The sequence below is a fragment of the Schistocerca nitens genome, chromosome 5 (genome assembly GCF_023898315.1).
Source record: "Schistocerca nitens isolate TAMUIC-IGC-003100 chromosome 5, iqSchNite1.1, whole genome shotgun sequence".
NCBI lineage: Eukaryota > Metazoa > Arthropoda > Insecta > Orthoptera > Acrididae > Schistocerca > Schistocerca nitens.
Window position 1 is genome coordinate 362,402,100 of NC_064618.1, and position 26,685 is coordinate 362,428,784.

Consider the following 26,685-nt stretch of genomic DNA (forward strand, 5'->3'; position numbering starts at 1 on the left):
CTGTGTAGAATATACTGCCACAAAAGACATATTAATTGGGATACACACATACTCTCATTCTAGCATGTAATTAATTCCATTCCAAATGAATCCACTATGCTATCTCCGTCTGTTATACTGAAAAACGTTGAACCACCAAACAAAATTAAAGAATTAGTAACATTTCCTACACCTCGTCGATTACGACACCACGAAATAATTAACATTGCGCTGAACAACATCAAACGTGCCGCAGAGCGCCGGAGAAGACAGCAAAAACAGGTTTGAACACGCCGTGACTTTCACATTGGACAGAAGATGTTAGTACGCACACACTATTTATCCAACAAAATAAAAGGTAGGTGCAGTAAATTTGAACTTCTATACGCAGGACCATATCGGATTCGCAGCATTCCTCACCCCAATGTGGTACACGTCGAAACTTTGAGAACCAGAAAATCCAAAGGCAACCACCATTGGTCAAACATCAAGCCCGTTATTGAATGAAACCACTTTATGATGTAACATGCTATGAGGTCATTTACTAATTTTATGACCACTTATGCAATTATATTCACGTGATTAATTATTGATGACTATCGTATTTTTTCTTGGCAAGTGCCCAGCAAGGTAAGGTTAGCAGGTCGCTCTTCTTGTCGTTACACATCAGACCGTGCATATTTTCCAGATGAACTTACATCTTTTATGACCACTTATGCAATTATATTTATGTGACTAATTATTGATGACTATCGTATTTTTTCTTGGCAAGTGCCCGGCAAGGTAAGGTTAGCAGGTCGCTCTTCTTGTCGTTACACATCAGACCGTGCATATATTTCCAGATGAACTTACGTATTTTATGAATAATTATGCAATTCTATGTAGTGACGTATTAATTTTATCAAATTCTCTCTCCATTAAAGTCTTTAATTCTCGCCTCTATTAACTACACTACACACAAGCTGAATACAACAAACGTCACATTTTGTCTTTCTTATGTATGTACGATTGTTTTCATGTTTTGTTTGTATGCACTGTGAAATAGTTAAGGTATAACACACCAGTTGACTTTGACATTTTTTGCCCTATGATATCTCAACATCGTGACTGTTTTACATTTTTCAATTTTTTGCTGCTGCATTGTGATATTCTCTGTACATTTTTGTCTTTGAACATTGTCTATGCTTTTGACATATTACGTTTTCTGTCATGTTATGCTGTATGCTTAATTATGTCACCATTAACCAGTCATTATTTAGTGGGTATATGATTTAAATGCAAGACATTAATCTTTGTTCATCAATTTCAGAAAGAAATGATGCGTAAAGGAAATAAATTAAACAGAAATGGGAATTTCAACTACGGAATAGCCGAAAGAAGATACAAAAATCTTATGAGGAAGAGTAAATGGATCAGAATTAACAAGCATTAACAAGAATATACTATACACATCGTAGAATAGCAGTCTTAAATAATTTTTTCTTTCAGAATACAAGGCGATTGATGCAGGCTGTCAGACAGAACTACACATCTTAGTTTTAATGATGAAATATGCTAGAGATAAGGAATAGTTGTATAATGAGTAATGAAGTGATTTTTTTTTTTTTTGCAGATGATAATGAATGCTGATGAAGAGTAATGATGAAGAATATGCTACTATGAATAATGAAGTTTTTCTTTACAGGTGATGATAATAATGAAGTTATGATAATATGGATAATGAAGTGATGGATAATGAAGTTTTTTCTTTACAGATGAGGATGATGTTGAAGTTTATGTATTTATGCTATGTAGTTATTTAAGTATTTGTTGCAGTTTGTTTTGACAGTATGTTTTATATCGTATGGTATGATGACTGAAGGTTTTGGAAAGGACTGCTATGGAACACATTTTTTATACACATTTCACTACCTGTTAATTCGAAGTTCACTACTTTTCAGCATAGTCTGCGTTTCTTCTTTCTGCTCAATAATCCATTTTGTATTTTTTTTCAGGAGAAGCTTTTCATGATACTTACTAAACCTGTTACTTATTAAACCTATACTAGTACTTGCATTTTTTTTACCCAGTTGTGTCTATCATTTATAAATGTGATCACATATACTTCCTAGTTTCATAACCTTGCTACAGCTGACTCATGACGAATGACGTTACACATTTTTCATTTACAGGAACAACCTAGAAGCAAATTTTTTTCTTTTTCTCTTCTTGTTTTCCCTTATAATTACCCAAAGCAATGCATTGCTAACAAAAAAAAAAAAAAAAAAAAAAAACATGTATCACCAGTTCCAAATAATGCTACCCATTTAAGTGAGTTCTGAATAATACTGAATGATGAACAATGTTTTGTACTATTCAATACTTGCTGGCCAATGAGTGCCAATAATTAGTGTAACTAAATGAATTATGTTAATACTATACCATTCATTAGCTCCTGTTTTCAATGATGACTTTTGACGTTTTGTAACTGGCCACTGAGTGCCAATAATTAGTGTAACTAAATGAATTATGTTAATACTATACCATTCATAAGCTCCTGTTTTCAATGATGACTTTTGATGTTTTGTAACTGGCCACTGAGTGCCAATAATTAATGTAAGTAAATGAATTATGTTAATACTATGCCATTCATTAGCTCCTGTTTTCAATGATGACTTTTGATGTTTTGTAACTGGCCACTGAGTGCCAATAATTAATGTAACTTAATGAATTATGTTAATACTATGCCAGTCATTAGCTCCTGTTTTCAATGATGACTTTTGAAGTTTTGTAACTGGCCACTGAGTGCCAATAATTAATGTAACTAACTAAATTATGAAACTTCCTGGCAGATTAAAACTGTGTGCCCGACCGAGACTCGAACTCGGGACCTTTGCCTTTCGCGGGCAAGTGCTCTACCAACTGAGCTACCGAAGCACGACTCACGCCCAGTACTCACAGTTTTACTTCTGCCAGTACCTCGCAGGAGAGCTTCTGTAAAGTTTGGAAGGTAGGAGACGAGGTACTGGCAGAAGTAAAACTGTGAGTACCGGGCGTGAGTCGTGCTTCGGTAGCTCAGTTGGTAGAGCACTTGCCCGCGAAAGGCAAAGGTCCCGAGTTCGAGTCTCGGTCGGGCACACAGTTTTAATCTGCCAGGAAGTTTCATATCAGCGCACACTCCGCTGCAGAGTGAAAATCTCATTCTGGAAACATCCCCCAGGCTGTGGCTAAGCCATGTCTCCGCAATATCCTTTCTTTCAGGAGTGCTAGTTCTGCAAGTTTCGCAGGAGAGCTTCTGTAAAGTTTGGAAGGTAGGAGACGAGGTACTGGCAGAAGTAAAACTGTGAGTACCGGGCGTGAGTCGTGCTTCGGTAGCTCAGTTGGTAGAGCACTTGCCTGCGAAAGGCAAAGGTCCCGAGTTCGAGTCTCGGTCGGGCACACAGTTTTAATCTGCCAGGAAGTTTCATATCAGCGCACACTCCGCTGCAGAGTGAAAATCTCATTCTGTAAATGAATTATGTTAATACTATACCATTCATTAGCTCCTGTTTTCAATGATGACTTTTGATGTTTTGTAGCTGGCCAATGAGTGCCAATAATTAGTATAACTCAATGAATTATGTTAATGCTATGCCAATAATTGACTCTCCTTTTCAATGATGACTTCTGATGGTTTATAATTGGCCAATAAGTGCCAATGTTCACTATAATCAGTTAATTTTATGATGCTATGCCAATAATTGACTCTCCTTTTCAATGATGACTTCTGATGGTTTATAATTGGCCAGTAAGTGCCAATGTTGACTATAATCAGTTAATTTTATGAACATTATTCTGTAATACTAAATACATGGTACAGAAATGTTCAATAACTGGGCTATGAATGCCGCAAACTACTGATGTAATTTTGAATGAAGACCACTATGTGACTTAATGTCCTTCACCTTCTGAGCTAACTACCCTGAATTACTGCAATATCCATTTGTCCTGTCCATCCTCATGATCATGGAGCACTATATTTGGTTTTTGCACTAATTCTACGTTGGTGTGCCTTGTAAGAGTGTGGTGTTGACACGACATGCTGTCCACCACCGTGAGCGATGGAGACGTTATTATGGTCCCACTGTTTGGTGCACCTGATGTACTGCCAGAATGATAACATGGAATATTACTACGACATTTCAGTGTCTTGGGTACGCTGATAAACACTTGTGGGAAAAGAACTTCAGATTGTCTCACTTGGTGTTGTACTTCTGTGGAAAGATATGGACTTTCAGTGCAGCTGCGTGCAACCTAAAGTGCTACAACCATGATGCAATCCTTCCCTTTCCTATCCCAATTCTTGTAACATAGGAAAAAAAAATTTTTTTTTGCTAACATGATTTGTATTCATGACCTATATTTGATGTGCACTTATGTCTTGTGTTAATATGTTTTCTACTGAACTTCAGTGCCTGTGCACTTTTATCATTTTTCAATATGATTTGTACTCATTCTGTATACTTTTTATGATTTCCTGATATGTTCAATACTTCAGTGCGTATGCACTTATGTCATTTGTTACTCATTGTATATACATTTCGTCATTTGCTGATATGTTCTGTACTGCAGTGCATGTGCACTCATGTCACTTGTCAACATGATTTTTTACCATTCTGTTTATTTGTCCTGAAAATGCTAAAGAATTTTTCAGTGCGTGTGCACTTTATTATCTATCAAATAATTTGTATATAAATTTTTCTGATTTGCTAATATGTTTTGTACTCACATTTTGTCATTGTCTAATATGTTTTGTACTTGATGCATGTGCACCATATTTCCTTCATATTCTATATCTGTATATATGCTGTAATTGTAAAGTTAATTAGTTAAAAGAAAAATTGCTGCGTATGGCAAGTCCAAATGACTCACCATCGCTGCCAAATTTTTGCCCCCCAGTGGAGGGTTATGAAACACGTATGTACTCGGTAGCAGCGATGGCGAGGCATGATAGAATCTCTGACCAGAGAGCTATTTATCGTTACTAGTCTGCGCTTGACCGCTCGAGAGTGCAGTTCGAGAGTTGTAGCGCATACGAGATGACATAGTCTGTGCTAGTAGCGCGCGAGAGTCAGTCGGAGTTGTGTGAGGAGTCGGCAGGCGTCGACATGGCGCTCTGGTCAAGATTCAGGACGAGGTATATTTTTAAAATAAGGTAATGAAGCAGCATTGCGCACATCTGAGAATGTAATATATCTTAACTGTAATTAATTTGTTCAAGAATCGCCCCAATAATAATTTTGTTTTTAAACCAACCATTTTTAACAAAGAATCCTTTTTTTTTGAAAGAATATTTCCCATGCATTTCGTTAAAGAAAAGTTTCCCTTAAATTAAAAAAAAAAAGATAATATTTGCGAGGCACTTCCTCCAAGCTATGGCAAAAAATAAGAGCAGATGCAGTTTTACTGAGGTAAGAATTTGAGTTTAATTAGTGAACAGGGCCTAAGATCGACATTTCGGTCTATTTGCGTTTTCATTGTCACTGAGATTTCATTACCATTGAATTGTCTTACATTTTTTGTGGGCAGCTTACATTTGGGTCAGATTGCTAGTTCTCACATTTATTGTCATTGTCATTAAATTCCATTGCTGGGAGATTTCACTTAGCTCTATGTACATTAGCATTTGAATATGAATACTTATACAATTTTGTGGGGAGGTTACAATACAAGTCCATTTACTTTCAGTCTCCTCCTTACAATTCTTGCAATGCAAGGTAATTGAAAAATCTCATCCACTCGACGCCAACTGAGGAATTGACTGGTGCATGTGTTGTTCAACACACAGCAGTTTTCACCCTCACTGGAATCAATGACTGTTTGTGTGTGTGTGTGTGTTTCGTGTTCACGCACAATCTGAATCAATACTATTAACATTAGAGAGACAACCAACAATATATATTGCCTCAAATATGACTGTAAAGTGTTTAAATGCGATGGGAAGTTACAAACTGAATTTTTACCCAACCCACGACCTGCATATTACGTTAAGTAAGATGTATTAACTCCATAGTATCGTTAGCAGAGACGGTGCGCTCTTGTTGTCGAGGCTCGCGACAAGTGCACCGATTAGCAGTGCCCAATGCCGCCGCGATTTGTTTGTGTTGGCTGAGCGTGGACACTGCAGCAGACGCTTCGCCCTAAACAGAAAGAAATCACCTTGGCTCTGACTGCAGTGAGCGGATATCACTGCCTGAATGTTCTTATAGTAACCAACGTGAGACTCTATCCACAGGTGCCTTGGAGTAATTGCAACGGGTATCATGTCATTAGTCATCAGAATATTAAATAGTGATGAAATGTCCACTGTATTTGAATCCCAAGAAAATAGGAACCTTCTCACAAAGGAATGTGAGGTGATATCAAAATTTGTCCAACATACAAAAATTAACTGCAGGGCTTTCATGTATGCAGTAGGCGCATACAAGGAAATATTATGTCTTGGAAGCGTATATTTCATTTCCTCTTCTCATATTAACGCCCTTGTTTTACTATGAAGTGAGAAAACAAACACGAAAACCTAAAGTTCCTGAGAAGCATATCAGTCATCTCCTCTTCTCGTATCATAACTTTTGTTTTAGTATGAAATAAAAAAATAAATAATTTAGGGTTGTGAAGCATAATATGACACCAGATTCTTATCGTAGGCGCTATCGGAAACGCAAAAATCAGGGAGCTGTCCATTCTTTTGTTCAACATGTAGGGAAGCAGCCTACTCACGCTGCAGCAAATTCACATCAGTTTCCATTGTGTGTTAGTCAGTCTGCTAGCTCTGACGTCATAGATGTTGCGCAATACTTTAAAAAGCAAGCAAATGACATAAAACTGTCCTAGTATGTCTGGAATAATGATAAATTAATGTGTGTTAACTATCAGCTTGATAACTTCAGCCGTTTCCTTTATTTGGACGTTTTTCTATAAAAATAATTGGCGGCACAGAAAAGAGCTAGAGACTGCAAAATTTGTATTTAGATTCAGCTTTCATAATGATTTAATAAAAATAGTACTTTGGATTTCACAAATTAAGATGTTAGTGTAAATTCATGATTTTGTGGTTTTCATCTCAAAACTAGAGGAAGCAAGATAGATTAAGTGAGCTTATAAATCATACTAGGATGTTTAGATTTTAATAGGTTGGAGGTCCGCTATGATGATGAAGCTGTAAAAAGTTTCTTTCAAATATCTATTAAATTATAGCAATAGCGGATCTCAGAAGGGACAGTTCAGAGCCCATCTGCTGCGTGCAGTGCAATTAAATTAATTCTCTCGCCTAAGTTATTAAAGTTAGCCACGTCAAAAATTTATTATCAATACTTCCCTACGTGCTGAATGCACAGTTAAATTAGGAGCTTCATCGGCCTTCAGCAAGAGAAGCTAAAATTTATTATGCAACTTGAAGTGGTGCGTTACTAGCCTAGCGACTAGTCGAGCCAGCCGATTTGATCGAGCATTTCCTCAGCGGTCCGCACCGCGGATATATATATAAGAGCGCTGTGCGAGGAGAAGAAGGCCCCAGTTCTCTCCAGACGCTGAATGACACGCCATCTGTGTCGGGAATCGCGCCGCGCCAGGATCAGTGCTACTATCAGCCTCGGGTGCCGTATTCTGTTACTCGAGATGCGCGTCACCAGTAAAGCGTTTCAAGTAAAGTGTTAATTCGGGAATGATTTTCATTATCTAGCCTCAGTGTGCGTATTGTCGTATTTTCACGTGCCGTCGCGGGACAGACATTCTACTACTAATATAGCGTGGCGTTTGATGAGATATTTCATCAAATTATGGCGAGCATTCATTTCAACAATTATTTCGGACATTTATAGTTGCATTGGCGCAATAGACTCTGAACTGTTCTGTTAGTTAGGTTGGAGGGATATTTGTGTGTATATTTGTGATTTTGAGAATATACTCAACTATTTTGGAAAGTCGTCTTTGATTAGAAATCCCGAACAACTTCCTGACTCTACAGAGCTACAAGCTGCAGCTATAATTGTAATCTCAAGGAAGTGGGCACTAGGAACTCTATTTACAGGCTTCAGGTTTTGTCAAATCGCTTTCTGGGGGTCTACAAAGTAAATAGAGAGCCAGTGTTGAGAACGGCGAAAGACAGAATTAACAATATTCTAAAAGCTAGAAACTGACAGCAAGCAAACATTAATGCAGCAGTTATATATTTTACAACCAACAACATTACTCCTCCGCCGCCCCACATATGGTGCATCGGCCGGGAAATAAACTAAGTGAAAGTGATTTTTAGCTATTCGGATTCGCGAGTGAAATGCGACACGCAGCTGAGTAATAGAACAGTGAAAGTGTTACGTGTGCATGTGAGCGACGCAATTGGATTAACAACGCATCTGAATTCACGGAGCTGGCACTGAGTCTAGCGGTGCAGCCGGCATCGCGAGAAGCCAGTTTCGCCTCACCGCAGTCGTCCGCCGCAGCAGCCGGATACGCGCCTGCAGTTACGGGCCCCGCAAACGCACCACAGCCGTCGGAGTGCCATCTGCAGTTCAGCGAGTTGCGTCGCAGCAGTAATCCTGGTACGCCGCTCCGACAACGTTGTGCAGAGGGAACTAAGTTAAGTGCAAAGCTGTTAAAAATTTTACTAACCTGCACTAAAAGAATGTCGGCGATGGAACCGCCAAAAGAAACTGAGTTTAAACTTAAATTAGAACTTATGTCTGTTGAGGGAACTGTAAATTCAGACAACTATTCAATTGTAAATATGCATGAAAGTAATAATGTTAAAGTATTGTCTCCTGACAGTAGTGTGGGAAGGGGTAATGATTCAGTGATAGAGACCCCTGTAGTAAAGCAGAAAATTGAAATTGTAAATTTATTTGAGGATAGTTTCTCTGATGAATTGAAAATAAAACAGTCATCAGAGATAGTAGAATTTAGAAAGAAGAAGTTAGACATGTCTGGTCAATCAGATGTTTCATTTAGTTTTGATGACTCTGGTATTGGAGCTAGTTTTTCGTCACCTGAGTGTGAAAAGAAACCAGCTATTGAGGCACCTAAAGATACTGGGGCTGTTGATTTAAATGTTATATTACAAGCAATAGCCGCCAGTAATGCAAAAATGACAGCTGAATTAAAGTCTGAAATGGTGGCCAGTCAAACAAATTTTAATAAACGGTTTGAGGCAATGGACAATAAATTAGAATCCAATAATGCCGAATTAAAGTCTGAAATAAGTGAACAGGTCAAAAGTAGTAATGCTGAATTAAAGTCTGAAATTATGGCCAGCCAAACTAATTTTAATAAACGTTTGGAGGTAATGGACGATACCTTCAAGGCTGGTTGCAATAAGTTGAAAGAGGATCTAGACAGTTTGAATAATAAAATAGATTGCAACCATGAGGATATTAAGAAAAAGGTTGCTCAACAGTTTTCTGAGATGTATAAAACCGTAAAATCCGAAGTTGCTGAGGTTCGCAAAGACTTCCAAATGGAAGATGCGAAGCTGGAGCACAAGTTAACAGAAAAGATCGAGGCGGAGTCTGAACTGTGCTCAGATAGATTTAAAGATGTTAATATAAAAATAAACATATGTCAATCAGACGTAGATGCAATCAAAACTGACACTACTCATATTGTACAAAGAGTAGATAATGTGGAAATGAAAGTAGAAAATATTAATACTAACATGGCTAACCTTGAGAGTAAAGTAGCTTCAGTAGCTTCTGGTAATGGTAGTGTACAACAAGTTGTAGCTGCAAACGCCGCTTTTATCGGGTGTCGGCAGTTCTTGCGGTTCGATCCAGATAAAAATATCCATCCACTAGATTTCTGGAACGATTTTGAAGATGTGATTCCACCGACTTGGTCTGAACGAGAGAAAATCTCATTTATTAGAAGTCATTTAGCAGGTGATGCCATGCGTTGGTCAGCTGATGTTATGTTGAAGTGTAAAACATTAGCGGAGTTTAAAACTGCTTTCATTAATGAGTATTGGTCTAGCCATAAGCAAAATGAAGTGTTAAGAGAATTTTGGAGTGGGAAACGCTTCAATGCAGGCAAAGAGTCTATTAAAGAATTTGCTAGGTCATGGATTTCATGGTTGTCACATTTGGACGAAAAGCTGAAACCTGAGATGATTATACTAGGTCTTGAAGCCAAACTGCCATGGTATTGGCAAACTAGAATTATATCTGCCCCTAGAGGCAATCTTGATCGTTTCATTGAGTATTTGGAACGTGTAGAACGTGTTGCTGCCAATGAGGAGCAAGCACGTAATAACAGAAATGGCAATAACAATAGTAGTAATTTTAGAAACGAGCAAAATGGCAATGTAAACATCAGAACAGTAGGTGTTCGCCAGCCTAGGAGAGGTAGGAATTGGGGAAATAATTATCAGAACCAACAAGGGCGTCCAAATGACAGTAATTTTGTTCCAAACAGAAATATGCATGTAAACCACAGTACGGAAAGTAATGCTATGCCAGCTAACTATAATGAAACTAAAGGAAACAGTAATAGGCCGAGGCAGGAAAACTAGTTCCCGTCTATGAGGACACTGGCGCTCACCAGGCGGTTGCTTTTCCTAGGCCAGTAGTTAAGGGAATTGGTAAGACCGATCAAAATACTCAAACTGAACGTGTGGATGAAGAGTCGGTAGCACCTAAGGATACAACAGAAATATTAGATCACTCACAATATTTAATAGATACCGTGTTAGAGACGCTTTCTAAGTGGGAAGAGAAAGAGAAGGCGCAGCAGTGTAATGGTAGGGAAGAGCTACAAAATATTGAATTGTCAGGTGAAGAAGTAGAAGAAATTCACGCTTATATATACGATGAGGATGATGTGCTCTTATCTAAAGTGCCTGTGCAGGATGTTGATAATGTATTAATAGATTTAGGACAGGAGATAAGTGAGAATGTAGAGGGTAGGCTGTTGAGGGTCGATGAACCCAGTAGCTGTGACCAGTTGTCACTTGAGAGGGAAACCGACGAAGATAGTAAAAGTGGTTTAGCTGTAACTAGTGTTATGCCCGGTCTGGAGGCGCAGAATCGCTCAGACTATAGTAATTTGGGTCACGTTCAGCAAACTAAATGTAATGAAGTCGTGCGGTGTTTCGATTTAAAATTAATAGACAGACTGGAAAAGGCAGCTGAAAATGTAATTCAGGAAACCCCTACACACTGTGACCTAAATGTAATGAAGACAGATGTTGATCACTTTAGTTGGAGACAAATCCAAAAGGAATTATTAGATGAATTTGAGAAACCACCTGTACAACCTAGAATAAGCCACCCTATAATAATAGTGAATATGTTGGGTATCAATGTACGTTGTCTCTTAGACAGTGGAAGTGAGGTGAGTGCAATATCACAGTCCTTCTTTGACGCATTACCTGGTAAAGACAAGCTTACAGTAATGAGGGTATCAGGACTAAGAATAATTGGTGCTACTGGCAAAGTGTCAAAAACAGTAAAGCAAGAAGCTTTGCTGCCCTTTAACATTAATGGTAATTTAATTGATCATCCATGTTTAATTGTAGACAATCTCAGTATTGAGGTTTTAATTGGCATAGATTTCCTGTCAAAATATCAGAGTGTTGTTGACTTTGAAAGAAGCCAGTTAAAAATGGTCTTGCCAATAACCGGAGTAATTACAGTACCTTTTAGTGATAAACATGAAGTAACTAATGATGAAACTTGGGAGCTGCCTATACGAGTTTTGAAAAATAGGAGGTATTGGGACGATGGTGTTAATCTTAGTAACAGTAAGCTGAACACAGAAGAAGAAGAAGAAGCAATTATTTTAGACAAAATAGAAGCTAAATTGCAGGAAATCGATAAGATTTCAGCCAATCAGAAGGAAGAACTGAGACAGGTTCTAAAAAGGCACCATAAAGTATTTTCAGATCGACGTGGCGTGTTCATAGGCAGCCAATGAAGGCTGTAGGGAGGAGGTTGTTCTGTAACCTCTACACAGTGTGGCAGCTGTGCAGTCCCAGCTGTGTGAGATCTTCCTTCCCTTTCAGGTCTCACTCATTCTTCATCTTTCCTATCTACAAAAATTTCGACTTCTTCTTTCCAACATAAAATTTTCCGTTATGACTATTAAGCCAGCATTCAACTAATGAAGGCTGTAGGGAGGAGGTTGTTCTGTAACCTCTACACAGTGTGGCAGCTGTGCAGTCCCAGCTGTGTGAGATCTTCTTTCCTTTTCAGGTCTCACTCACTCTTCATCTTTCCTATCCACAAAAAAAAAAAAAAAAAAAAAAAAAAAAAAAAAAAAAAATTCAACTTTTTCTTTCCAACAAATTAAATTTTCCGGTATAAATATTAAGCCAGCATTCAACTAATGAAGGCTGTAGGGAGGAGGTTGTTCTTTAACCTCTACACAGTGTGGCAGCTGTGCAGTCCCAGCTGTGTGAGATCGTCTTTCCCGTTTCAGGTCTCACTCACTCTTCATCTTTTCTATCCACAAAATTTTCGATGTCTTCTTTCCACATTAAATTCTTCCGATATGACTATCAAGCCATGAATTATGTAACTATTCTATCTACCGATTAGCAAAACAAAATACCTGATATGGCAAACCTAATAGTGACAAACAATAGAGAAGTATGACGTAAATAAGATAAAATGTGTTTGAGTAAAAATTATGTATAGAACCCTGGTAAAATAATAAGTACAAAGTGTTGTTTTATTGGAAATGGTCCCACAATAATATTTTAAAAAGATATATGAATTCGTGTACGACTAGGATCTGAAGTGGTAGTGAAATCTAGTGTATGCATTAGAGCCAACTAAGAAATAGTAAGGAAGAGATTGCTTAGTGTTATAAGAAAAATATGTAGATAAGTTGTAAAAATAAACTCACCTGGTGTAGCAAGGAAAGGCAGTGTAGGAGAATTGAGCAGTGTTTGTGGTTGAGACGTGAAGGACACGTCCTTGAAGTATTTATAAGGTTGGAGCTGGCCGTTATTTTAGTGTAGTGTGTGACAGGATACACCTACACATATTGAGGTTATAAGTTGGAGGCGTGAATGCGACCATAGGTACCCTTATGTTAAATGAGACAGAGTAGCTCATGGTGTCCTATAGGTTTAAGGAAATTAGCATTACGCTCGTCCATAATTATTTGATGCATTTTAGTGGTAGGTCTGAGAGAGACTACCTGTGGTTTCAGCGTCCAATTGAGTGGAAATGGATTGCCACGTGAGCAAACTGATCAGCTGCAGTACACTAAAAATATGAAATGAATGTGCTATCCTATGCTTTAAATGTTAATGAGTGAGTGTCAAATAAGTACATACACTAGCAATATAATTGAAAAACATAATGACAGACGTAAAACATTATTTTAGCTCAGCATAAATACACTTCACAGTAAGTAAGTACCTAATTTCAGATGTGGAATTGACAACAGCAGAGGACCAATAAGTGAATTTAGTAATCAACTAAACGTAGTGTGTTTTGAACACTCGCAACTGTACTATTACCAAAAGTTACTCACATGTATAAAGAAGCTGAGGAACAACTACTAATCAAATATACTCATACTATCTCTAAGAATGAAGTAATAAAAAAATGAGTCAGTTAAGTGAATAAAAGACAAATGTATCAGAAATGTACTGAGCATTGGTTCAGTGTTCCGGCCCTGAAATAATAAATTCAGACTAAATACGATTTATGATTGTATGTCTTGAGCATAAATTTTATCTAGTACATGACTAAAGGCGTTTTGAGCCATTTGTTTACCAATTTATGACAATTAAGTAACCTCGAGAGTATTATTGAAAAAGATTCTGTTAACTTTGTTCCAGCAACATATTGAAGGCTAAGATGTATATATCCCCATTTCATTGTGACCCACCCTTAGATGTTAAGTGAACAGAGTCTGAGGCACTCTTTTTGTTTGTTCTACAGGACAAACCAGATAATGGCAGCCTGGTAGCTGCGTGAAAGCGTGGAGTGACTTGGACACAACTCACAGTGACCCCTCCCCTTTCCCCTTGTAATTTAGAGAGATCGAGAAGGACGCACACCATAGCAACTTCCCCTCCTCTACCCTTGTGAATGGAAGTGTAGGACGCCAGCCAAAGCGGCTACAACCACGTGTGTAAAAATTTAGTTGTGAACTTTTCTTTCAGGTTTATAAAAGACTGATAAGGAATAATCATCTGTTTATGTATCATGTTATCTTCCTTGAATTTGTGTGTGTAAAAATGTATTTGATGTATTTAATGTAACTAAGATTTTCACAGTTTTTCAATTTCTATGTGTTTGTTAGTCTAAGGCAATATGTATGCCAAAAATATTTCATTGACTTTGCTTAAAATTTGAGTAATGACATTTCTAAAGAGGCAGTGAAAATGCCCGCAATTTAAATGATTAATCTAGGAAATCAGTTTCTTTTAATATTTATATATGTTTATAATTCAATTTTGATTTTTCATAGGGAGTTTAAATTGTACTCTTGCTTCCCTTTTTGTAATTAAATTTTTTTTCATTCATTAACATTCATAAACAAAAAATTTAAGTAGAGGGTGATGTAGGGAAGCAGCCTACTCACGCTGCAGCAAATTCACATCAGTTTCCATTGTGTGTTAGTCAGTCTGCTAGCTCTGACGTCATAGATGTTGCGCAATACTTTAAAAAGCAAGCAAATGACATAAAACTGTCCTAGTATGTCTGGAATAATGATAAATTAATGTGTGTTAACTATCAGCTTGATAACTTCAGCCGTTTCCTTTATTTGGACGTTTTTCTATAAAAATAATTGGCGGCACAGAAAAGAGCTAGAGACTGCAAAATTTGTATTTAGATTCAGCTTTCATAATGATTTAATAAAAATAGTACTTTGGATTTCACAAATTAAGATGTTAGTGTAAATTCATGATTTTGTGGTTTTCATCTCAAAACTAGAGGAAGCAAGATAGATTAAGTGAGCTTATAAATCATACTAGGATGTTTAGATTTTAATAGGTTGGAGGTCCGCTATGATGATGAAGCTGTAAAAAGTTTCTTTCAAATATCTATTAAATTATAGCAATAGCGGATCTCAGAAGGGACAGTTCAGAGCCCATCTGCTGCGTGCAGTGCAATTAAATTAATTCTCTCGCCTAAGTTATTAAAGTTAGCCACGTCAAAAATTTATTATCAATACTTCCCTACGTGCTGAATGCACAGTTAAATTAGGAGCTTCATCGGCCTTCAGCAAGAGAAGCTAAAATTTATTATGCAACTTGAAGTGGTGCGTTACTAGCCTAGCGGCTAGTCGAGCCAGCCGATTTGATCGAGCATTTCCTCAGCGGTCCGCACCGCGGATATATATATAAGAGCGCTGTGCGAGGAGAAGAAGGCCCCAGTTCTCTCCAGACGCTGAATGACACGCCATCTGTGTCGGGAATCGCGCCGCGCCAGGATCAGTGCTACTAACAGCCTCGGGTGCCGTATTCTGTTACTCGAGACGCACGTCACCAGTGAAGCGTCTCAAGTAAAGTGTTAATTCGGGAATGATTTTCATTATCTAGCCTCAGTGTGCGTATTGTCGTATTTTCACGTGCCGTCGCGGGACAGACATTCTACTACTAATATAGCGTGGCGTTTGATGAGATATTTCATCAAATTATGGCGAGCATTCATTTCAACAATTATTTCGGACATTTATAGTTGCATTGGCGCAATAGACTCTGAACTGTTCTGTTAGTTAGGTTGGAGGGATATTTGTGTGTATATTTGTGATTTTGAGAATATACTCAACTATTTTGGAAAGTCGTCTTTGATTAGAAATCCCGAACAACTTCCTGACTCTACAGAGCTACAAGCTGCAGCTATAATTGTAATCTCAAGGAAGTGGGCACTAGGAACTCTATTTACAGGCTTCAGGTTTTGTCAAATCGCTTTCTGGGGGTCTACAAAGTAAATAGAGAGCCAGTGTTGAGAACGGCGAAAGACAGAATTAACAATATTCTAAAAGCTAGAAACTGACAGCAAGCAAACATTAATGCAGCAGTTATATATTTTACAACCAACAACATTACTCCTCCGCCGCCCCACTAACAGTCTGTCTCCTTCCATGCATTACTCCCGCTAGGAGATTCTTATTTAAGGACTTGTGGGCATCAAGTTCTTCAGCAGAACAAGCCTTATGTTATTGTGCTCATTACGGTATGGAAAAAATGCAACAAAGACGAATTCCCTTACAGCAGTGGGGATATTTGCAAATGTCTGTATTCAGCAATGACTGACAGCTGCCACAACACTACACAGAATCCATGCGGCAGGCAACAGACCTGTGCGTGCACTTCAGACTTCATTCAGAAAGACGTCAGGAGATGGATGGAAATGTCAAATTATTGTCGCTTTCCGAGTCGTATTCAATCCAGAATGAGGTGTTATTGAGGTAGTTGAGCGTTCTAGCAATTACACTTTTATAATTCCCATATGAGTATTCCGATAGCCAAAGGAACCCGTTAGTGTGAAACTATCGGGAACTGTATTAATATCAAACTGCAAGAACTTGAGACAATACGTGGACTCCTCGCTGGGTGACCTATTACTGTTATTTAGGATTCTCTCCGTCCTAGTCGTAATGCAAATGGAACTTCAGAGGCGGTTTCCGTTATTCTTGACAAACATCAGCAACTGCTAATCACTGCGAGTTACAACTGCGTGATGATACGGCTCAGGTTGACAGTAGATGTGGTGGTGTTATGCTCTCAAACTGCTTACAGTAACGTTAATGGTGGCACACATGATTTAGCGCTGACTACCTATTTAATTAAAGATAGTGTTGTGGCGTCGTCGCTTCTCTTTATTTGTCCCCAACTTGAGTAATCCGATTTAACGAACATAGTACTCCATTCGTGGATTGCTAATGAGACAGTATGACTACAGAGATCATCGTGCGGGTATTACATTAATTCTGCAATGAATTGCTTAACAAATATTACCCTCAGCTATGCAGCTGGAATGACTCATTAAACAGGTACTCTATGTTGCACTTGGTCAAGGAATCAGTTAGCTGCAATCCTGCTTCTCCTGTTCGTAAATACTAATATATTGCATAAATGGTTCAAACGGCTCTTAGCACTATGGGACTTAACTTCTGAGGTCATCAGTCCACTAGAACTTAGACCTACTTAAACCTAACAAGCCTAATGACATCAGACACATCCATGCGCGAGACAGGATTCTAACCTGCGACCGTAGCGGTCGCGCGGTTCCAGACTGTAGCGCCTAGAACCGCTCGGCCACCCGGCCGGCATACTTGTATACTGACCATTCGTTATTTGACTAAATATGAACTACAATCTGATTCGCATATATATGACATGGGTTAGCGCCGGCACAAAGCAATCACTAACGGTTGGAAGCCGTTGAAGTCCCGTAACGCTGATGGCAAGACAAATGTTCGCAAATCACCTCTATTGCCTCAAAAAACACTTGCATCTTAAATATCGTAGGACCGACGTCCACACTGTCACAGCGCGTTGAAATACAGCTAAGACGGCAGATGAATATTTGTGACCGACTGGGCTTCGAACCTGGACCTCCTGCTTATGGGACAGACATTATGATCACTGCACTATTTTTTTTGTTGTTGTAAATTTGAGATAACTTTCAGCACCAGGTAGGTGGAGGCAAAGAGGGCAGGGGTCGAAGATCCGAGGCCTGGCCTCAATGCCTCCCCTATACCTGTCACTGAGCAGCTGCATTATTCCCACGTATTCCATGTTTGTACCCATATATGCCTTTAAATTGTGGAACAAAATTGAAGTAGTAATTAAGGTAAAATAAATTACAGGTTGCCGCCTCCAATGACGTGCGTTCCTTGTAACTTATAACAGTGAAAGGGGTGACGGAAAATTACATAACAAACATTCATTCAGAAATAGATTCACATTTTAAGTTATTATGCCCTCAACCACAAACCGAGTTGGAGTCTCTCTTCAGTTACAGCTAACCAGTGAGCACCTATTGCACTATTGTAAGATCCGAGATGCAGTATTTTGGATTTAAAATTTTGTAAATTCGTTGCAAGAACTTATGAGACCAAGCTGCTTAGGTCATCCGTCCCTAAGCTTACACAATACTTAATCTAAGGGGCTCCGGAAAGGCTCAAAATCATGAAAAGTTCAATTTTTACTTTTTTGCGTTTTCTGAATCTGCAGACTATTACCTTTTAATAGATATATAATTTATTCAATTCCGAAGACTACAACTATTTTTATTTTTTTTTTGAAATGTGTTCTACATGGGCGTGACCCACTGTGGCGCTGTTAAACTGCTGTCAAATGGTGTTATTATTAACGTCCGTGTTCATCAGGTACATTTTAGTGATGTGAGATCAAGTATGTGTTGTGGCTAACCTGTGATGGTTCAATATATATCGCTGGTGTGATTGTCGATTGTTTCATGTTTATTTACTCTGTCGTTATCTCGAAAATATTCGTAATTAATTCTGTTTCTTGAGTCTCTGTTTTGTTGAAGTATAATAATGAGTAAAAGTAAAGTTATTAGAAATCCTCTGAAGGCTTTTAAGAAAAGGAGAAATGTTGGAAAGCCAAAGGTATGTGTTATTACTGTAAACAATAAAGACGATGAAAATCCCCAACATAGCTTGTGTCCCAAAGAAGAAGACAGTTGGTGTAAATATAACAAAGGATTGCTAACTGGTGAAGTGTACACTCATAAGCATAGTCTGCCTCATGCAATAATGGAGGTGATAAAACCTATTTTCAGAGACTTTGCAGCACCTGAACTGTTGAAAAAGTGTATTCACGGAAAAACTCAAAACCCCAATGAAAGTGTAAATAGTGTTATATGGTCGAGAATCCCCAAGACTGTATTTGTTGGAATAGAAACACTTCACTTTGGTGTGTATGATGCTGTTGCGACTTTCAATGATGGCAACATTGTAAGGTGCAAGGTATTTAGAAATATGGGAATGAAGATAGGTTCTAACATGGTACGAGCGATGCTTGCTTTAGACAAGGAACGCCTTCGGGCTGCAGACAGGGCTGTAAAGAGTCTAGAAATACAAGCAAGAGTAAACAGGAGGAGGAACAAGAGGAAGCTGGAGGAGGAGTTTGCAGAGGAGGAAGATAATCCATCCTATGGACCTGGAATGCACTAAAAAGTTAATCCAATCTTTGTCGCTCGATTCCCAAAACTTTTATTTTCTCATACTAATTACATGTTTTCCAAGGATCTTCCAAACATATTTGTTTCAAACTTTCAGTAAATGTTACACAGTACCTTCTGCATAATTTAACACAGCCTTTTTCCAAAAAACTGTATATTTTTGAATATATAAATAAAAAATTGCAAAAAAATGTTGTGAATTTTCATTACAATTGAAAAAAAATCATCTTTAATAACTGAACTAAAATTTTGTAAAATCCCTGTGTTAAGTTGTAGCCCATATTCCACTAAATAATCTGTAAAATGTTCAACTTCCTACCTCAAATACTTTGTGAGGAAAGATGTAATTTATAAGCGTTATTTTAACATTGCAAGTATAGGGCGTTACGGAGCCCCTTAAACTAACTTACGCTTTGGACAACACACACACCCATGCCGGAGGGAGGACTCGAACCTCCGACGGTGGTCACTGTCGGGACACAGCAACCAACCTCTCTTCAGCACCTATCTACACACGCTCCTCGTCAGACGCGAATTTCCACCTTTGCCGCATACCCACATACGCGGTACCTCCCGCCCCCTGTCCCCCCCCCCCCCCCCCCCCCGCCACCGCGGCCATTATTCCACTCGCTCGCGGCCACACTGTATTCCCGCTAGGGTTCGGACGATGTTGTGCGTCTAGCACTGAAAACTTCGATGACTCGTCGATACCCAAATAATTATACAGGATGTTTGAGGAGGAATAGTAAATATTGTAGGAGGTGGTGGTATAGACAAATTGCAGAAAAAATGCCATATACCCCCCTGTATATGGATATGTGTGTGGTGTCTGTTCTTTCTGGAATGTCCGAAAGAAAAGACACTACGAATCCGGGTTCGAAACTGGTCAGGCACAAATTTACATCTCACGCCGTTGTTCTATTTTAATGCGCATGACAGCCTGGACACTGTCCTTCAATCTTTAATTGATTAACAAGGCTGTCTATTTCGATTCATAGGGTCTGTTCTTTCGGAAATGTCCGAAAGAACAGACACATACACACACACACACACACACACACACACACACACACACACATACACACATTTTTATCTTAAGTGCTATTCGGAAAATGTTTGGCAACTTAGTGATAGCGCCGGACTGGAGCTACATCAACCTACTCATTTCACAAGATATAGTTGTAATTTTCTGAACAATTCCTGTTTAATAACCGATAGCGACAGTGTCTCTCTCATCGTTACTTTGTCGGAAGCCTGCTTCTCTATCCCTAGCCTATACTACAGCAATGAGTGATTGCTCACATTCTTGATACCTCACTGGACGTGCTACTGCAACTGTAGCCAAAGATTCAAATCCCGATGGAAAAGTATGTTTCAAGTCAGATGGTTTTGCTCCTCCCGTACTGTCATTGAAAACGATCACAAGGAAATTAAGTATAGGTATCCTATGAAACCCTTGAGTTCATACTGTGGTGCTGTGAAGATGAAAAAAGTAGTTTTTCACAATTATCAGATGACAGATGGAATCTGTCATATTTCACTAATTATGATTACATTATTAACTGTTGATTCACAGGCGCTTTTCTGCCGCTTATTGTAACTGTTATTTTAATGTTAGAGCTGGAAGAATAGAAACATCAAATTTTCGCCATATGGAATGTTCGAATTCACCCTAAGTCTTCACGTTTCGAATAAAGGCAGAATGTGTTGTTGTTGTGGTCTTCAGTTCTGAGACTGGTTTGATGCAGCTCTCCATGCTACTCTATCCTGTGCAAGCTTCTTCATCTCCCAGTACCTACTGCAACCTACATCCTTCTGAATCTGCTTAGTGTATTCATCTCTTGGTCTCCCTCTACGATTTTTACCCTCCACGCTGCCCTCCAATGCTAAATTTGTGATCCCTTGATGCCTCAAAACATGTCCTACCAACCGATCCCTTCTTTTAGTCAAGTTGTGCCACAAACTTCTCTTCTCCCCAATCCTATTCAATACCTCCTCATTAGTTACGTGATCTACCTACCTTATCTTCAGCATTCTTCTGTAGCACCACATTTCGAAAGCTTCTATTCTCTTCTTGTCCAAACTAGTTATCGTCCATGTCTCACTTCCATACATGGCTACACTCCATACAAATACTTTCAGAAACGACTTCCTGACACCTAAATCTATACTCGATGTTAACAAATTTCTCTTCTTGAGAAACGCTTTCCTTGCCATTGCCAGTCTACATTTTATATCCTCTCTACTTCGACCATCATCGGTTATTTTACTCCCTAAATAGCAAAACTCCTTTACTACTTTAAGTGTCTCATTTCCTAATCTAATTCCCTCAGCATCACCCGATTTAATTTGACTACATTCCATTATCCTCGTTTTGCTTTTGTTGATGTTCATCTTATATCCTCCTTTCAAGATATTGTCCATTCCGTTCAACTGCTCTTCCAAGTCCTTTGCTGTCTCTGACAGAATTACAATGTCATCGGCGAACCTCAAAGTTTTTACTTCTTCTCCATGAATTTTAATACCTACTCCGAATTTTTCTTTTGTTTCCTTTACTGCTTGCTCAATATACAGATTGAATAACATCGGGGAGAGGCTACAACCCTGTCTCACTCCTTTCCCAACCACTGCTTCCCTTTCATGCCCCTCGACTCTTATAACTGCCATCTGGTTTCTGTACAAATTGTAAATAGCCTTTCGCTCCCTGTATTTTACCCCTGCCACCTTCAGAATTTGAAAGAGAGTATTCCAGTCAACATTGTCAAAAGCTTTCTCTAAGTCTACAAATGCTAGAAACGTAGGTTTGCCTTTTCTTAATCTTTCTTCCAAGATAAGTCGTAAGGTCAGTATTGCCTCACGTGTTCCAACATTTCTACGGAATCCAAACTGATCTTCCCCGAGGTCGGCTTCTACCAGTTTTTCCATTCGTCTGTAAAGAATTCGCGTAAGTATTTTGCAGCTGTGACTTATTAAACTGATAGTTCGGTAATTTTCACATCTGTCAACACCTGCTTTCTTTGGGATTGGAATTATTATATTCTTCTTGAAGTCTGAGGGTATTTCACCTGTCTCATACATCGTGCTCACTAGATGGTAGAGTTTTGTCATGACTGGCTCTCCCGAGGCCATCAGTAGTTCTAGTGGAATGTTGTCTACTCCCGGGGCCTTGTTTCGACTCAGGTCTTTCAGTGCTCTGTCAAACTCTTCACGCAGTATCTTATCTCCCATTTCGTCTTCATCTACATCCTCTTCCATTTCCATAATATTGTCCTCGAGTACATCTCCCTTGTATAAACCCTCTATATACTCCTTCCACCTTTCTGCCTTCCCTTCTTTGCTTAGAACTGGGTTTCCATCTGAGCTCTTGATATTCATACAAGTGGTTCTCTTCTCTCCAAAGGTCTCTTTAATTTTCCTGTAGGCAGTATCTATCTTACCCCTAGTGAGACAAGCCTCTACGTCCTTACATTTGTCCTCTAGCCATCCCTGCTTAGCCATTTTGCACTTCCTGTCGATTTCATTTTTGAGACGTTTGTATTCCTTTTTGCCTGCTTCATTTACTGCATTTTTATATTTTCTCCTTTCATCAATTAAATTCAATATTTCTTCTGTTACCCAAGGATTTCTATTAGCCCTCGTCTTTTTACCTACTTGATCGTCTGCTGCCTTCACCACTTCATCCCTCAGAGCTACCCATTCTTCTTCTACTGTATTTCTTTCCCCCATTCCTGTCAATTGTCCCCTTATGCTCTCCCTGAAACTCTCTACAACCTCTGGTTCTTTCAGTTTATCCAGGTCCCATCTCCTTAAATTCCCACCTTTTTGCAGTTTCTTCAGTTTCAATCTGCAGTTCATAACCAATAGATTGTGGTCAGAATCCACATCTGCCCCAGGAAATGTCTTACAATTTAAAACCTGGTTCCTAAATCTCTGTCTTACCATTATATAATCTATCTGAAACCTGTCAGTATCTCCTGGCTTCTTCCATGTATACAGCCTCCTTTCATCATTCTTGAACCAAGTGTTAACTATGATTAAGTTATGCTTTGTGCAAAATTCTACAAGGCGGCTTCCTCTTTCATTCCTTCCCCCCAATCCATATTCACCTACTATGTTTCCTTCTCTCCCTTTTCCTACTGACGAATTCCAGTCACCCATGACTATTAAATTTTCGTCTCCCTTCACTACCTGAATAATTTCTTTTATCTCGTCATACATTTCATCTATTTCTTCATCATCTGCAGAGCTAGTTGGCATATAAACTTGTACTACTGTAGTAGGCATGGGCTTTGTGTCTATCTTGGCCACAATAATGCGTTCACTATGCTGTTTGTAGTAGCTAACCCGCACTCCTATTTTTTTATTCATTATTAAACCTACTCCTGCATTACCCCTATTTGATTTTGTATTTATAACCCTGTAATCACCTGACCAAAAGTCTTGTTCCTCCTGCCACCGAACTTCACTAATTCCCACTATATCTAACTTTAACCTATCCACTTCCCTTTTCAAATTTTCTAACCTACCTGCCCGATTAAGTGATCTGACATTCCACGCTCCGATCCGTAGAACGCCAGTTTTCTTTCTCCTGATAACGACGTCCTCTTGAGTAGTCCCCGCCCGGAGATCCGAATGGGGGACTATTTTACCTCCGGAATATTTTACCCAAGAGGACGCCATCATCCTTTAATCATACAGTAGAGCTGCATGTCCTCGGGAAAAATTACGGCTGTAGTTTCCCCTTGCTTTCAGCCGTTCGCAGTACCAGCACAGCAAGGCCGTTTTGGTTAATGTTACAAGGCCAGATCAGTCAATCATCCAGACTGTTGCCCCTGCAACTACTGAAAAGGCTGCTGCCCCTCTTCAGGAACCACATGTTTGTCTGGCCTCTCAACAGATACCCCTCCGTTGTGGTTGCACCTACGGTACGGCCATCTGTATCGCTGAGGCACGCAAGCCTCCCCACCAACGGCAAGGTCCATGGTTCATGGGGGGAAAGGCAGAATCCGTTAGGAAAGCTGACAACAATAAGCCATGCCATGCCTGTCTTCTGGTGGGTGTGCCAATGACAGTGATCTCAATAACAATATTGTACAGCAAATATACATTGCCAACTCAACCACTGGAGAAGCTCCAAAACCGTGAATCGCGTCTGGTAAATACACTTTCAAGGTTTCGGTCCGATAAAGTCAGTAAAACACAAATAATTGCCGCAGTTATTAATTTATGACATTTAGTTTGCATTCAGTGCATCGATGTATGACAAGGAATTGCAATCTAGCCCCTAAACCTAGTTACAGAAACGCGAATAAGACTCATTGACATATAATGAAGATCTTGCGGCCCTTGCCACCCGCAACTTTGAAGCGAAGCTATAGTCACTTCCGAGGTCACTCACACAACACATCAGCTGGTATCCTTCCTGGCGGTATAACTGAAACTTGGCAACAGCGCAGAATATGTTTGGCAACTCTGTGACCGACGAGTTACTTCCTTGATGCCACAGAACTATATTGCGACATTCACTTGATATTATCGTGTCATTTCAATTTAATACTGAGTGATTTTCGCTTGAGATGTGACATAAGAATATCAGTTAATCCTTTTGAGTCCACGAAAGTCGTTCCACATGGAAATATAACTACTGTAGCCTCTTATGTTGCGGTTTATCTGCCGTAGCGGTTACTGGGTCAATAAGTAAGTGGAAGACACCGCGCCTGTTCGCTAGCTCATAGGTAATCGCCGGCACGGTAGCTCAGCGTGTTCGGTCAGAGGGTTAGCAGCCCTCTGTAATAAAAAAAAAAACTGAGCTAATCGATCAACAACGAACTTCAATGTATGTCTTACGACGTCCGCCCCGAGCAGATGCAACGAACCAAAGCGAACAAAATGAGATTAAAAAAAAATAGGTAACGTGCTTGCCTGTCAGGTGCATGCTGCCTCTGTTCGCCTGTCGAGCCTCGACGAAAGCCAGATTTTTAATTGTTTTGTAGCAGAGCTACAAGCAGGCAGATACAAATTCAATAACGGAATCGTAAGACAACGCTCTAGCAAAATTCGTCTTGCTTCTTTTAGTAACCCTTAGTGTCAAAGCGAAAATCCTTGAGGTACTGCCAAATTCATAATGCCACGTTTTTGTTTTCTGCCGACATATTTTGTTGTTGTTGTGAGTACATAATTTTATCTATGAACTGCCACATTTCCATAATACTTGCGAAGCAAATCATGTGAAGTAACACTTCACCAACTTGTTGGGAACGTGGAAAATTACTATCCCTTCTGGATGCTCTCTGTATCTTCCTGGATGTCGAGTAATACGACCTTCGAGTAAATGGTTAGAGATGAAGAACCTAGTGGTGAATGAACTCATAGATGAGCTGAATGCAGGAGACTACTCTTGAAAAGAATAAGTAGATGACCTATTCACAGTAAGACTTCGAAAATTTGCTAGTACTGTTAAACCTATGTGCACTGAACATTGTGAAAAAGTATTTAAAGACGAGCCCCACGAAAATTGGTGTAGTATTATTTATGGGGAAGCATGACCAGCACACATCCTGAAAAATTATGTTTCTCGGTGAAACTTTAGAGAGGGTTGTAGGGTATCTAGAGGTAGCCCTGGATGGAAAACTATTATGAACACCTCACATAAAGAATATTTTCCACTGTGAAAGATAATCTTATAAGCACTAGAAGCTGCTGTAGGGTAAATGGGGTCTAAACCCAGTACATACTGGATATACATCCCTGCAAAAACACCAATGATAATTTATTGGCCTATAATATGAACAAAGTCGAACAGAAGGTGGCTGCTAGGGAGTCTGGCAAAGTGCAAAGACTGGCCTGCTTTCACAAACAGATGGAATTAGCAGGACATCCACTCTTGGAATGGATATTATGCTAGACATGCCCGCCTTACACCTGTGGCTTAAAATGGAGGCAGCGGCAGGGACATAAAGGCTAAAAATTGGAAATAACTGGATATAGTTAGAATATACGGAATCCCAAATCAGTAAGGCGATGACTGGGGAAATGCTGAATAACTACACAACAACTTCTAGCTGTTTCAATAAACTTTGCCATGTAACAGTTGGAAGCAGATAGCACTGGAAGAACGAACCACCAAACGAACCACGACTTCGCCTTTAACCATCCCCGCAGGCAAAAATACAAAGAGATAAGGTCTGAGGACCTTGAAGGCCTTCCGGGAAATGTTAGGTTTGGATAATGTGTCACCTGACGACTAGAATGTGCAGGAGCCCCGTCATGCTGGAGGAACATACGCATTCTTGTAGCCAAATGAACCTGCATCTCGGTTCTTACAATAGTGCAACAGGTGCGCACTGGTTAGATGTAAATGAAGAGAGATTCGAACTCGGCTTGAGTTTAAGGGCGAATCCCAAGCGCATGGACACGAACAACTGGGAGCGGAAACTTAATGTCATCGGAACCTTGTTGAAGGACCATGACATGCGACTGTAGAAAGTTCACTTTATAAATACATACATACTTAGCATAATACATCATGTCGCAGCAGTCTTACCTATACTGCAGGTCACAGCTCATAAAATATTAGCTG